The following is a 15,152-nucleotide window of genomic DNA, read 5'->3' as shown; positions in this document are numbered from 1 at the left end:
TTGAAAGTCTTAACATACCTTGAAAGTCGAACACGTGCCACAAATTCCTCAAGATTTGCCTTTCCCTTTTGTAAAACTTCTGAATGTTCTCAATCTATCATATATGCATTATTCGTAAGGTAAAAAATCAGTAGATACTCATATTACTATATCTCTAGCCTAGACTCACCACTCATCTCAATCTATAATTAAATTCATAATTATTGGTGCCGGCTAATATGTCAAGTCTCATATTCCTAAATTTTTAAGTCTAGGGGTTAAGTCTCAATTTCTTAAAGAATCATAATTTTAATGGTATTCATATAATACAATACACCTAATATTCAATTAGACATCTCAATATCAAAAAACTAAATTTATGATGAAACAAATAATAATGTTTGAAACTAGAGCCACTGATTTTGAAACCAAAGGAGACAACCATTGAACCAAAATTGTTGACCACCGAATTTAAAACAATTGTGCATCAACATAACAGTTACACCAAATTTTCTTCTCAAGGGGTTACCCTAAAATTTTCATATCCTTCCAAATTATTAAGAAATCATTAATTTCCTATCATGTTGCCATCATTGAGCATCAACTCGATTTTTGCAGAAAAAGACACAATTCCAATTGTTTCTACTCCACTAAAATAATACTAATATTACTTGATAACCTACCTCCTAATATTTAATGAGTAAACAAAAATGTAATCCTTCAAAATCTTCCCACCCATAAAGTAGTGACGCCACATTGACACAGTGGCAGATTATGAATGGACAAGGGTAATGGTGTTAATTAATTTTCTTCACCAACAAATATAAAAAAAAAAAAAAAACATTGACAAAGATTCATATGGGTATGGGTGGGATGAAATGTATAGGCCTAGTTTATGATACCTAGTAGCCAAGACATTAAGGAACCCATAGGGTTTTACAGAATCAAATTCGAGTGAGTAAAACTCTCAGAATCGAATTTGACGTGAAGGGGATATATAGTTTGGGACATCAAGGGGCAAAGGTATGTTGCGAAAATGAGTTTTTTCAGGAGTTTCTGAGTCTTTGAAAATTGTGCAATCCGTTATAACGGGCATGTGCATGCACTATTACAGGAATGACAACATATAAAGTGGGTTGGGTCGTCATAGAGGAGTAAGTTGGGATTTTATGCAGAAAAAATTTCAAAACCTCTTATTTTCTGCAACACAATTCTTGAATTTGAGAGGGGTGAATTAGGGTAGTTTCTACTCAATTGATCCACTAAATTTGTCGGTAAAGGTAAGTTCATTACTCCACTATCTAGTAAGTTGATTCTTAAGCCTTAGAATCTAGGATATTATTCTTGCGGAGAGGGTTTTGACTTGATTTCATGATGGAGAAAGCCCTAGGTTGGATAGAATGATCATGAATTGGCTTGTGGTAAGGATTCAATTCAGGAATATTTAAGTCATTTTTTATTAGTTGTTGTATTTTATTATTGTTTTAGATCAAGAACAAGTCAAGGTATTGAACAAGGGGAAAGCTTGGGTTCTTTAGAATTTTCAAGAGGCTTGATTCGAGGTAGATGATGGTAGTATCTTTTACAAGTTATGTATGTTAGTGTAAAGTTTTAATGATAATCAACTTAACACTTTCAGGACAAACTATTCATCAAAAAGGAAAGAATTCAATACGAAAATAGTAGATGAAGAATCTCAGAGCAAGATTGAAGATCATTAATCAAGGAGGCTGAAGTTCAAATAGCATAAATCAAGGAAGATCATAAATCAAGGAAGATTACAAAACAGTTGCCCTTCAATTAGGGAAGCTGTAAGATCACAAAAAGATCTCCAATGGCTACATTCAATCAAGGAAGCTGCAAGACTGGATCAAACAAGAAAGGAAAGGATCTCTAACATATATATTCAACTAAGGAAGCTGCAGAATTAGAGACACAAGGAAAAGATCTCAACGACTACTGAATCAAACAAGAAATGAAGGGATCTCCAACAACTATATTCAACCAAGGAAGCTACAGAATTAGAGACACAAGGAAAAGATCTCAATGGCTATATACAATCAAATTAAGGCTGAATAAAAGGAAATTGAAGTCTAGCCTTAATCTTTATTCTTGGAAAATAAGGATATCTTGCCTTCTTTTCCAAGGATCAAATCTCCTGCGTTGCCATCTCTTCACATGAAAGATTCAAGTCTTGACTCTATAAAAAGGCTTCATACTGTAAGTGAAGAAATTGTAAAACGAGTCTGAATCATCTCACTACTCCCTACTCTACTTTTGATCAGCATTGTAATTCTACTGTGTGAACAAAAAAGAGAAAAGAGAGAAATATTATTGGTAAGGCTTTGTACCAAAACAGAAGAGCGAAAAGAAATTGAGTGTCAATAGTGAAACCACACTCAAACCTTGTAATCACATCAAAAGTTACAAAAGCTAGAAGAGAACACCCTTGCAACCCAATGGGACTGGACGTAAAATCCAACTTAGATCTCAACCAGTATAAAATATTTGTGTCAAGTTTACTTTCCTCATTTACTTTTTATTCATATTGATCTGTTAATAGTAGTCGACTGAGATATCTCTCAAGTCAACTACTTACAAAAGAAAAACGAAGAAGAAACAACAATTCACTCCCCTCTTGCCCTTTCAATTGGTATCAGAGTCTCGTCTCACGAAAATCTGTCTAACAATAGATGAGAAAAAGATCATGGCACAACAAATTATGGGAGCACTATTTCAAGAAGGGACTTCTCAAACAAGACCTTCATACTTCAATGGAAAACACTTCTCTCATTGAAAAATAAGAATGAAAACCTTCATAAAATCCTACGATGTGAAGGTTTGGAGAGTCATCAAGCTTGGTGATATTCCGATTCCAATTTCAAAAAGTTCTGATGAAAGTCAGTCCTCTGCCACACCAAGTTTGGAGAATTACACAAATGAACAGATGGAAGTTATTCAAACAAATTCCAAAGCATAAAATGTTATGTACAATGCCATCAGTGGAGAAGAATGTGAGAAGATCTCATGTTGTGATACTGCCAAAGAGATGCGGGATAAATAGGAGGCTACGTATGAAGGAACTGATAAAGTTAAAGAAACTATCATCAGCCTGCTAGTATATGAATATGAACTCTTTCAAATAAAAGAAGGAGAAACCATTGAAGGCATGTTTGCTTGACTAAGTAAGATCATTGGAGAACTAAAGGCCTCAGGAAAAATATATCCTCCCATAGAGCACATAAGATCATTGGAGAACTAAAGGCCTTAGGAAAAATACATACTCCCATAGAGCACATAAGATCATTGGAGAACTAAAGACCTCAGGAAAAATATATCCTCCAATAGAGCACATACGAAGAGTTCTTTGAAGCTTGCCACCACAATGGCACGCCAAGGTAGTTGCTCTCGAAAGCATGAACTTGAACAACCTAAACTATGATGAATTAAGAGGAGATTTAATCTCTTTTGAGAAAACTCATCTTAGCAAGAAAGGCCAAGAAGACACCAAAAAGAAGACTGTAGCATTTAAATCAGATCAAGAACACAAAGGAGAAGATGAACTAGCAGAAAATGAGATTGCTTTGATTACTAGATTAGTTATGGAATCCTTCAAGAGATCTAGAAACAACAGAAGAGGAAGAAACTTTGGAAAAGGAAAATATATTGCTGATTAATCAAGAAACAATGGAAAATGTTATGAATGCAGAAAATATGGACCTATAGCCAGTGAATGTACAAAAGCAAAGAAAACTCACTCCAAAGGACACCAAAAGAATAAAGCACTAAGTAGCTAGAGCGATGAAGACAACTCTGAAAATGAACACGAAGAAATTGGAAACACATGTTTCATGGCAGTCGGAGAGTTAAGTAATGAGGTATGTAATAATTGTAACGATTTGAAAAATCTGCTAGACCGTGTTGTAACTAACCTCAATAGAATTCTCACTGATTTTCGAAACCTCCAAAATGAAAAAAGAAATTTGGAAATAAAATTGGAAGTTAGTGAAGTGGAAAAAGATCTTCTTTATGAGGAAATTCAGGAATTAAAAACCACTCTTGAAAACTCTCAAAACACATCAAATTCTTTCAAATCATTTTCTAAAATTAATAAGGTCTCTAGCAGCAAAGGCTCCTCAGATGGAAACTATGCTAGCTGCAATCAGTCTTACAAGTCGACTGAGTCAAAAGCCAACAGTAGCAATTCCACCTGTGAAGAAAATATTCCTAAATATTGCAATTACTGTGGAAAATCTGGGCACTTATCGTACAATTGCAGATTTTGAAATTGTGATACTTTCAAATGGATCTGCATACCTAAAGGAAATCCAAATAACTCTAACCTCAAAGGACCCAAAAAAGATTTGGGTACCTAAAAGAAGACAATGACTTTGTTTTGCAGGAACTCCGTAGGAAAACAAAAGGAAAATGGTACCTGGATACCGGATGTTCAAACCACATAACAGGAGACAAAAATTTGTTCAAATTCGTTGTTGAGTATAAGGGAGGAAGCATACGTTTCAGCGACAATTCAAAAGGAATAGTTATTGGGATTGGAACAATCATTTTTAATGATGCCTGTGATATCACAAATGTGTACTTAGTGGCAGGACTCAAGTACAATCTATTGAGCATTAGTCAACTATGTGACTCAAACCTTGAAGTCCGATTTCAGAAGAATAAGTGCTTAATAGAGGATTATTCTGGAAACAATCTACTACAAGGAAGCACATAGAAGAATGTCTACATTCTTGATTCTGTGAAAAACAACGGAGAACATATATGCCTAGCATCAATGACTGATGATCCTTGGATTTGGCATAAGAAACTTGGTCATGCCAGTAGAGAAGCTAGCCAAAAATGATCTTGTTATTGGATTACCCAAGCTAGACTATTCAAAAGACCACATCTGCGATGCATGCCAAATGGGTAAGCAAACACGAAACTATTTCTCTTGTAAGGATATTGTATCCACAAATCAATCCCTACAGCTACTACATATGGATTTATTCGGACCCACCAGAATAGCTAACATCGGAGGAAAAAGGTACGCATTTGTAATTGTAGATGATTATTCTCGCTTTACTTGGATTATGTTTTTATCTCATAAGGATGATACTTTGAAAAACTTTGAGTTCTTCTGTGAAAAAGTACAACGAGACAAAGGGTACTATATTTCATCTATAAGAAGTGACCATGGAGGAGAATTTGAAAATAAATTGTTTGAAAATTTCTGCAACGAAAAAGGTTACACTCACAACTTCTCCTCACCTCGATCACCACAACAAAATGGAGTTGTAGAAAAAAAAAATAGAACACTGCAAGACATAGCAGGAACAATGATTGTTGAGCACTTTCTTCCACACAAATTCTGGACAGAAGCTGTAAGCACAGCTTGTTATGTGCTGAATCGATACTTAATAAGACCCATCTTGAAAAAGATGCCACATGAATTATGGAATGGTAAGACACCTAACATTGGATATTTTCATCCATTTGGATGCAAGTGTTTTGCTCACAACAATGGTAAAGACAATATCGGTAAGTTTGATGCACGAAGTGATGAAGGTATATTTCTTGGTTATTCAAATTCTAGTAGATCTTATAGAGTTTTCAATAAACGAACTTTACATATTGAAGAATCTATTCATGTTGTTTTTTATGATACTAATAAATCTGTTGAGATTAGAATAAACATTGATGATGAAGACAGTCAACTTTCCATATCAACTCACAAGGAAATAAACAATGCTAAGGAGTCGACTGTTGAAGAACAGTCTGTTGATCCTATGTTGAAGCAGTTCCAAATGAATGGCGAAGTGAACCTAACTATCCAAACAAATTCATCATTGCAAATTCCAAATGAACGCATGAAAACAAGAGCGTCAAGAAGAAATGAGACATAGGTTGCACTCATTTCTCAATTAGAACCAAAGAAACTAAATAATGCCCTTACAGATGAACATTGGATCACGGCTATGAAAGAAGAACTAGAGCAATTCAACAAAAATCAGGTCTGGACTTTAGTTCCTAAACTAGAAAATAAGTTTGTTATTGGAACTAAATGGGCCTATAGAAACAAATTTAACGAATCTGGAGAAGTCATTCGAAACAAAGCTCGACTAGTTACTCAAGGGTACTCTCAACAGGAAGGAGTTGACTATGACGAAACTTTTTCTCCCATAGCAAGGTTAGAATCTATTCGTTTACTTTTGGCATTTTCTGCTTATAAAGGTTTTAAACTATTTCAAATGGATGTAAAAAGTGCTTTCTTAAATGGTTTTATTGAAGAAGAAGTCTTTGTAAAGCAACCTCCAAGTTTTGAAAGCTCAAATTTTCCCTATCATGTTTTAAAACTTTCTAAAGCTCTCTATGGTCTTAAACAGGCACCTCGTGCGTGGTATGATCGTCTTAGCAATTTTTTAATAAATCATGGTTTTACCTGAGGAAAAATTGATACCACTCTTTTTATTAAGAGATCTTCCTCTGAAATCTTATTATTCAAATTTATGTTGATGACATTATTTTTGGAAGTGCTAATAATTCGTTGTGTAAGGAATTTCTAAGCTTATGCAAAGTGAATTCGAAATGAGTATGATGGGCGAGTTAACCTTCTTTCTCAAACAGCAGATCTACCAATCTGAGAAAGGCACATTCCTATGTCAAACGAAATACTGCAAGGAACTTATTCAAAAATTTGGAATGAAAAATTCAAAATCCTTAGGCACTCCCATGAGCTCCACGTGCTCTCTTGATAAGGATGAAGAAGGTAATAAAGTCGACGAAACAAAATACAGAGGTATGATTGGTTCATTACTTTATCTTACTGCCAGTCGACCAGACATTATGTTCAGCGTATGCAAATGTGCAAGGTTCCAGTCAGCTCCTAAAGAATCTCATCTTAGTGCGGTAAAGCGTATTATTCGTTATTTAGTGGGTACATGCTCTTTTGGATTATGGTACCCAAAAGAAAAAGAAATCTTTCTTGAAGGCTTTTCTGACGCTGACTATGCAGGTGATAAAGACGATCGGCAAAGCACCAGTGGTTCATGTCAAATTTTAGGAAAATCATTGATTTCTTGGAACAGTAAAAAATAGGGCTCAGTTTCTCTCTCTACCACAGAAGCAGAGTATATTGTCGTTGGTCAATGTTGTGCTCAAATTTTATGGATGGTTCATCAATTAAGTGACTATGATTTATCTTTTAATTTAAACATGTTAAAATTATGTGTGATATTCTAGCGCTATTTGTCTCTCAAAAAATTATGTGCATCATTCTCGGGCCAAGCAAATTGATATTAAACACCATTTTATCCGTGATCATGTTTTGAATGGTGATATTGAAATTTCATTCATTAGTACTGATTTTCAACTGGCATATATTTTTACTAAACCTCTTTTGGAAGAAAGATTTTGCTCTCTTAGAAAATCTCTTAATATTGTTGAAAATCCCTTAAATTCCTGAATTTATTTCCTGCGTCCTCGTTAATTCTCTGTTGCTCCTATTTTATTTTTCTACTGTGATGTTTAATGGGTTGTGTTACCCATCTTAAGACTTTTTGGTTCTATAGTGATATTTTGCTGAACTCTCTATTCTTTCCTTTTTGTTGATGCCAAAGGGGGAGAATATATCTTATTTTAATCTGATGTTTGCACATCTACTTTCTACAAATTGCTTGCTTATGGTCTATATGCTCGTCTATTTGTTTCTCTTGTTATACTATATATCTCTAACATTATGCTAAGTAAGCTGGCTCAAGTATTCTAAAGCAATAACACTTCAGTTTCACATGGCAACTACTCAGGGGGAGCAAGCTGAAACTCAGCTCCACAAGTCGACTACTCCTCACCACATTCAGGGGGAGCAAACTAAACTTCAACTCATGAAGTCGACTACACAGACAAGGAAGTATTACTACTATATATTGTCATCATCAAAAGGGGGAGATTGTTAGTGTAAAGTTTTAATGATAATCAACTTAATACTTTCGGGACAAACTATTCATCAAAAAGGAAAGAATTTAATACGAAAATAGAAGATGAATAATCTCACAGCAAGATTGAAAATCATTAATCAAGGAGGCTGAAGTTCAAATAGCATAAATCAAGGAAGATCATAAATCAAGGAAGATTACAAAACAGTTGCCCTTCAATTAGGGAAGCTGTAAGATCACAAAAAGATCTCCAACGGCTACATTCAATCAAGGAAGCTGCAAGACTGGATCAAACAAGAAAGGAAAGGATCTCTAACATATATATTTAACTAAGGAAGCTGCAGAATTAGAGACACAAGGAAAAGATCTCAACGGCTACTGAATCAAACAAGAAATGAAGGGATCTCCAACAACTATATTCAACCAAGGAAGCTACAGAATTAGAGACACAAGGAAAAGATCTCAACGGCTATATACAAGCAAATTAAGGCTGAATCAAAGAAAATTGAAGTCTAGCCTTAACCCTTATTCTTGGAAAATAAGGATATATTGCCTTCTTTTTCAAGGATCAAATCTCTTGGATTGTTATCTCTTCACATGAAAGATTCAAGTCTTGACTCTATAAAAAGGCTTCATACTGCAAGTGAAGAAATAGTACAATGAGTTTGGATCATCTCACTACTCCCTACTCTACTTTTGATCAGCATTGTAATTCTACTGTGTGAACAAAAAAGAGAGAAGAGAGAAATATTATTGGTAAGGTTTTGTACCAAAACATAAGAGCAAAAAAAAAAAGTGTCAATAGTTAAACTACACTCAAACCTTGTAATCACATCAAAAGTTACAGAAGCTAGAAGAGAACACCCTTGCAACCCAAGGGGACTGGACGTAAGATCCAACTTGGATCCCAACCAGTATAAAACATATGTGTCAATTTTACTTTCCGCATTCACTATTGTATTCATATTGATCTATTAACAGTAGTCGACTGAGATATCTCTCAAGTCAACTACTTACAAAAGAAAAACGAAGAAGAAATAGCAATCCCCCCCACCCCGTCTTGCACTTTCAATGTATGCATGCATGCCTACTACTTTATAGTATCACTTGTGCGGTGCATGTTGGGGAAAACATATAGAATGATATGAAATGACACAATGTTGATAATCTCTTACAATGAACTTGTTTACTTGTGGTTTCAAGTGTTATTGTTCATTATGATTGTGATTGTGCATGTTGTTTGTGATTTCTAGTTGGCTAGAGTAACATGCTGGTACAAAAATACTAACAGTTGACTCAGATACCACACCTAGTATACATGCTAACACTAGTTGGCTCTATACCATATCGTACACTAATAGTTTGTGTGTGAAGTTCGTGATAGGACTGGGTATGCGTAAGTGTGATTATGTGGTACATGTTTTAGATATGAGTTAAATCAGGATATTGCGACTTAGAGTCTATGTGTTCGTGATTGTTTTTGTGTGTTAACCTATATTTACTATGTTGTAGTTGATTGTTTATATTCAGAGTTTGAAATAAACCGTGTGATCTTACTAGTACATTGTGGTTATGTATAGATAATGCACTTGTTCTCTTCTTGTTGAGTACATGGCATATCCAGGTAGTTGATACGAGACCTCAGTTGAATGAAGCGTGACCAATCGAATCCAAGGGTGAACTACTCTTTCGGGCTGTTGTGGGTTCTTATATCTTTAGTTTTCCATCTTTTCGAACACAACACTTTAGGCTGTTAAATTATGTTTCTAGCTTCGGGGTTGTGTTGGAATGTATGCATCCACCAGTGATCACAGGAGCGGGTCCTTCGATAGAGTTAATGTGCAGAAAGTAAATAGTTGGAAATAAAATATGCACAAGAGATTTTACGTGGAAACCTCCTTGCTCAAGGGAGTAAAACCATGACCTGTCACACAAGGTTTTTCAACTATTTTCACTAATCTTCTAAAGAAAAAGTGAAACACAGATTATACCCACAACAATGAGATTAACACCCTAATCCCACACTAAGTAATAGCCTATTACTTACTGAGCCTAAGCAATAATCTTATTGCCCACTAAACCAACTAACTCTGGTTGATCTAGACTTTAAGAGCCCCACAAGGCTAACTCTAGCCACCAACTCCTATCTCCAAGCAAGAGCTTAAATTAACAACAACTTTGTTGCACTACACATCAACTAACTCCAGTTGATACTCCTAGGCCACTCTATCAAATAGAACATCAAAACAATGATGCAAATGACTTGACCAGAACAAAGATGGTTCAACTAACTAACTCTAGCTAATATGACTTGACCTAAAGAATTAGAAAAGCAACTGATCTACTATCTTTTATAACTTACGAGTAGATTTAAAATGTAAGCACATAAGACACAAAGATTAAAATACAACAAATACTCTTCAGCACTTCATCTGGTCCTTTGTTGATATAAGCAGTGTTCTTCTTTGAAGATGACCTTCTTCTCTTTGTAAGCTTATGAATTTTTAAAAATTCAAATCTTTGTTTGCCAAATCTTAGGTTTGTGTTTAGAGAAGAGACTATTATCAAAATGGACACAAACCCTTGGGACAAGGTCATTGGCTGAGAGCCTGCTGTTATGAAAAGTTGTGCACCAACCACATCAGAGTTTGCAGCTTTTTGTCAGCTGTCTTTTCGTCCTTTTCATGTACGTAGTCTTTTCGGGACTAGGCCCCTTGTTGTGTTCTTCGATGCTTGAGTTCTTGAAAAAGACTTGCTAGCTCTCTCTCTCTCTCTTTTTGAATGAATAATGTTGTGTGTATATATATATATATATATATTAGTCACCAACAAGAGTTTTGACCACTGACACAAACAACCTAGTCCCCCCTTCTTATTAGTGAAGTACACTGCACTTTTCACCAACCATTCTGATAGGACAACTTTAAAATTGTACCCCACTTTGAATCTGGACAAGAGCACTCTGTCAGGGACCGGGTCCCTGCATTTGTGAGGATCATCAAAACACCTAGAATATAACATTTTCTCCCTTTTTGATGATGACACACAAATATTCCTCACACTAAGTTTATTCATTCATTTGCCCTGTCATCAGTCCCGATAACAAGGATCTGGTCCCTTGTTAGATCCCTAAGTTTGTTAAATCATCAAAGCTTAACATCAGCTCCAAAATAACACTTTCCCCCTTTTTGATGATAACAGACTTATTCACCTTCTTCCCCCTATCAGCATGCCTCTTCAGGTAACTGGATTGGTCCCCTGAAGTTTGTCAAATCATCAAAACTTCACATCAGCAACAAAATAGCAGGTTGCATCCCATTCTTGACTATTTAGAGTTTTGGTGCTGTGATTTTCAGTTTTTAGGGCTTAATTTTCGCATATGTTTTGACTATTGATTGAGTTTATGGGGACTCAATCCTTTAATTATTTTTAAACTGTTTTCCTACTATTTATATCATGGCTTGGCTTTATACAATGGTGCTTGGGTTAAATTTTGGGTTGGTAGTTGCGTTCTCTCACCGGAGAGTTAGTGTGAGTGTCACTCACGACAGTTTAGATGGTGAAAAAGCATTTCGGGATAAAATTAATGCAAGATTAATCAATAAAGAAGAAAGACTTATTGAGTGGCCAAAAAAAGAATAAAGCTAAAAAGGCTCAAAAAGGCTTACTAGAATAATGAAAGGATAAACAAAAATATAGTCAAAATTTTGATTTAATAAAGAAGTACCTAAAACATATCTTACTAATCAACACCTCATTTCACTTTATATACATAACAGACAAGTTTTAAATATCATTACACAAAGAAATATGCAAAATAACTCGCCACACAATGACACATAAATAATGAAATCGGCTCCCTACCAGCTCTCTACCTAACAATGTAATTGAATTCAATGGAATATTTTCACACCCATTTTTATTAGTCTATAGCCCATTTTAGAGTCTAACGTGTCTCAAATTTTTATTGTATTTAACTATGAAAAATATTAAAGTTGTTTTTAAATTTTTGGAAGTAATTTAAAGTGAAAATTGTTAAAACAACTTTTGAAAATTTTTGAATTTTTGTGTGACCTTATGATTTTTTAATGATTTATGCTTGAAAATAGTTTGGAGTGGCCATGACGTTTGGGTCATTCAAGTAGACTAGTTAAGAGTTTTAATTAATGAGAGTCTCTTACTCCCTCCATTTCAAATTAATTGAATTGTTTAGGTGTTTTGCATCCTTTAAAAAAAAGAAGATTAAGACATAAATTAGACATGATTTTCCATTTTTACCCTTATTTAATATTTTCAAATTTATTATTAAAATAACTAAATATTAATTAATAACTAATTCCAATACAAACTAATGAAAGGTAAAATTGAAAGAACATTCTAAAAGTAGTCTTGAAAATTGAAGAATTAAGTTAATTAGAAAATAAAAAATATCACAATAATTCAATTAATTTGAAATGAAGGAAGTATTATATAAGAGGGAGTTAAGCAATAGCCAATAAGCATATAACTCTCCATCAACACCTTGGATATTTTTGCAATTGTTGATTTTTCTTGTTGAACTGTATTGCATTGTTTGGTGTAGCAATTTGTTTTTTCTGTGTTGATCAAACAAATCAAAATTCTTTGATTGAGTCCTTTTATAGTCACATTTTACCCCCACTTTTGCATAGGGATGGACATATACCGAATTCTCATATCATATTAAAAAATGTAATATCGTGATATATATATATATATATATGAAAGATTTAATACCGTGATTTGCATAGGGATGGGTATGGTACCAAATATCGAAACTACGATATTAAAACTTTAAAATATTGTATAGTACCATACTATATCATGCCCAACCCTTAAAATATTGTATAGTACCATACTATATCATGTCCACCCCTACATTTGCACTTGTAAATTCAATGAATACTTAGCTAGCGTTTGACCCCAAGTTTCCATGAACACTTGTAACGGAAAAAGGTTGAAGTACCTCTCTAGACTATGACCCAAATCCAGAGACACACCTTAATTAAACTAAGGTCCTATTACCCCCCTGAACTCATTTTTTTTGTAATTTTGCACACCTTTTTGGCTTACGTGGCATCCAAATATCTCTCACGCACCTTAACAGCGTGGAGTCACAGGGTGTGCCACATAAGCCAAAAGGTGTACAATATTATATATAAAATGAGTTCATGGGGATAATAGGACCTTAGTAATTAGTTAATGTGTGTTTCTGAAATTTCGGTCATAGTCTAGGGGGGTACTTGTGCCTTCTCCCCACTTGTAAATGATGGTGATGATGTAATTTTGGTGATGAGTTTGTTTATGGTGTCAAATTTTGTGGTGGATCTTTATAATTTTTGTAGGGATAATGGTGATCGTATGATTTCAATTGTGGATTTGATCGTAGATGGTGAAATTTGTGGTGACTATTTTGATTTTCATGGTGAAATATATAGATTTGGTAGTCATATGGCGACAATGGTAGTGGTTTCATGGTGGTGTTCACTGAAGAAGATATAATTGAATGACATGGAGAATTTTAATCAAAATTTGACATGGCATCTGATGTGGCAGTGGCATGGCATTGATGTGGCACAAGTGTGATACACCTCCATTGTGACAGCTGTGCTACACGTCTCAGGGAAGGGGTAAAACAATTCACTATTTAGTAGCAAAGGTGTGTAATAGGTCATCATATTAGTTTAAGCGTGTAATTGACTTTTCGAAACAAGTTCAGGGGTGAATTTATGTCTTTCTCTTTTTATAAACTATAATCAATTTCCGCAACATTGAATATTACTTTTTTGTCTCAATTTGTGTGACACGTTTTGAATTTTGATATTCGAATAAGTCTATCTTTGACCGTAAATTTTTCATACATCTTTTAAATACTTTGAATTATCAATTATTATAAGGCAAAATGGTTTGATGGACCCTTACACTTGTATAAGTTTGTATTCTGAACCCTTCTACTTGACCCTTTGTCAATTGAACTCTTGAACTTAATGTAATTCAATATTTTAAGTCCTTCTGACCATTGACGAAGTTGATGTGGCAACTTAATTACTGAGTTGGCACAAATATGTGATATCACGTGTTGAAGGAGCATGAACATCAAAATTTAGACTAAAAATAGGTTTATTTTAACAAAAATAAGAAAATTAAAAATGATTTTTTTACTTCTTTCTTCTTTTCCTTCCCCGCCAACCTGATTTCTCTCTTTTTTTCCCTTCCCAGCCCTCTCCAACTTCTTTGTTCTCTCTTTTTCTTTTCTTTTTTCATATTTTCTTTCTTTTTTTCTGAGAAACGATAATATATTGTTTATGTAGATCTATGTTTTCTTTTCATTTTTTGTGGTAATTTACAACCCATGAGGTGACAAAGATTCAATAGTTTTGAAGGATGAAAAGTGATTGTTGGATATCTTTGTGAAATTAGGTGAAATGTGTTATGTAAAATTGTGTATAAATATTAGGGAAAATGCATAAGTACCTCCCCAACCTATGCCCGAAATCTCAAAGACACACTTATATTATACTAAGGTCCTATTACCCCCCCCCCCCCAGAACTAATTTTATAAATAATTTTCTACTCCTTTTCGGCCTACGTGGCACTATTTTCTAGGCCCCGCGCGTGTTGACAAGTTTTCATTGATAGTGCCACGTAGGCCGAAAAGGGNGAAAAGGGGTAGAAAATTATTTATAAAATAAGTTTGGGGGGGTAATAGGACCTTAATATAATATAAGTGTGTCTGTGAGATTTCGGACATAGGTTAAGGGGTATTTTCCCTAAATATTATGATATATTGAAGTATTTTAATGGTGATTTATTGACATCAATGGTGAAAAAGGATTTATGGTGGTTCAAATGATGATAGATGGTTACGATTAAGATTTGTGAATGATAAAAACTTTGAGAAAAATTGAACTATGATTTTTAAGCACTTGAAGGGCCTTGTCACGGCAATAGACAATAAGGCTGAAGAAGAATTTTTTTTTTTTAAGGAGAATAGAGATGGTGTTAATGGCGGTTGTGGGTTGAGGAAGGAGAAGGAAAGGTGAGAGAAATAACTATTTTATTTTATTTTTTAAAATAGAGAACTTATTATTTTTGTCTTTTGTGGAGTAACATTTTTGGTTAATAATTTAAAATAGTTATGAAATAATTATGACATGGCATTAATATATGTGACGTGGATATGAAACGTCATTTATGTAAGAGAGAGTGAGCTATACACAT

General features: G+C 34.3%; 1 protein-coding gene across 1 annotated transcript in view; it reads right to left on the bottom strand.

The window, feature by feature from the left end:
• The window catches only part of LOC125870339 (photosystem II reaction center W protein, chloroplastic-like), an 841,908-nt gene that overhangs the window by 811,837 nt on the left and 14,919 nt on the right, over positions 1-15,152 (bottom strand). The window lies entirely within an intron of this gene.

This window comes from Solanum stenotomum, chromosome 7 (assembly GCF_019186545.1).
Source record: "Solanum stenotomum isolate F172 chromosome 7, ASM1918654v1, whole genome shotgun sequence".
In the NCBI taxonomy this organism is placed as follows: Eukaryota; Viridiplantae; Streptophyta; class Magnoliopsida; order Solanales; family Solanaceae; genus Solanum; species Solanum stenotomum.
This window is presented reverse-complemented; position numbering and strand designations above follow the sequence as displayed.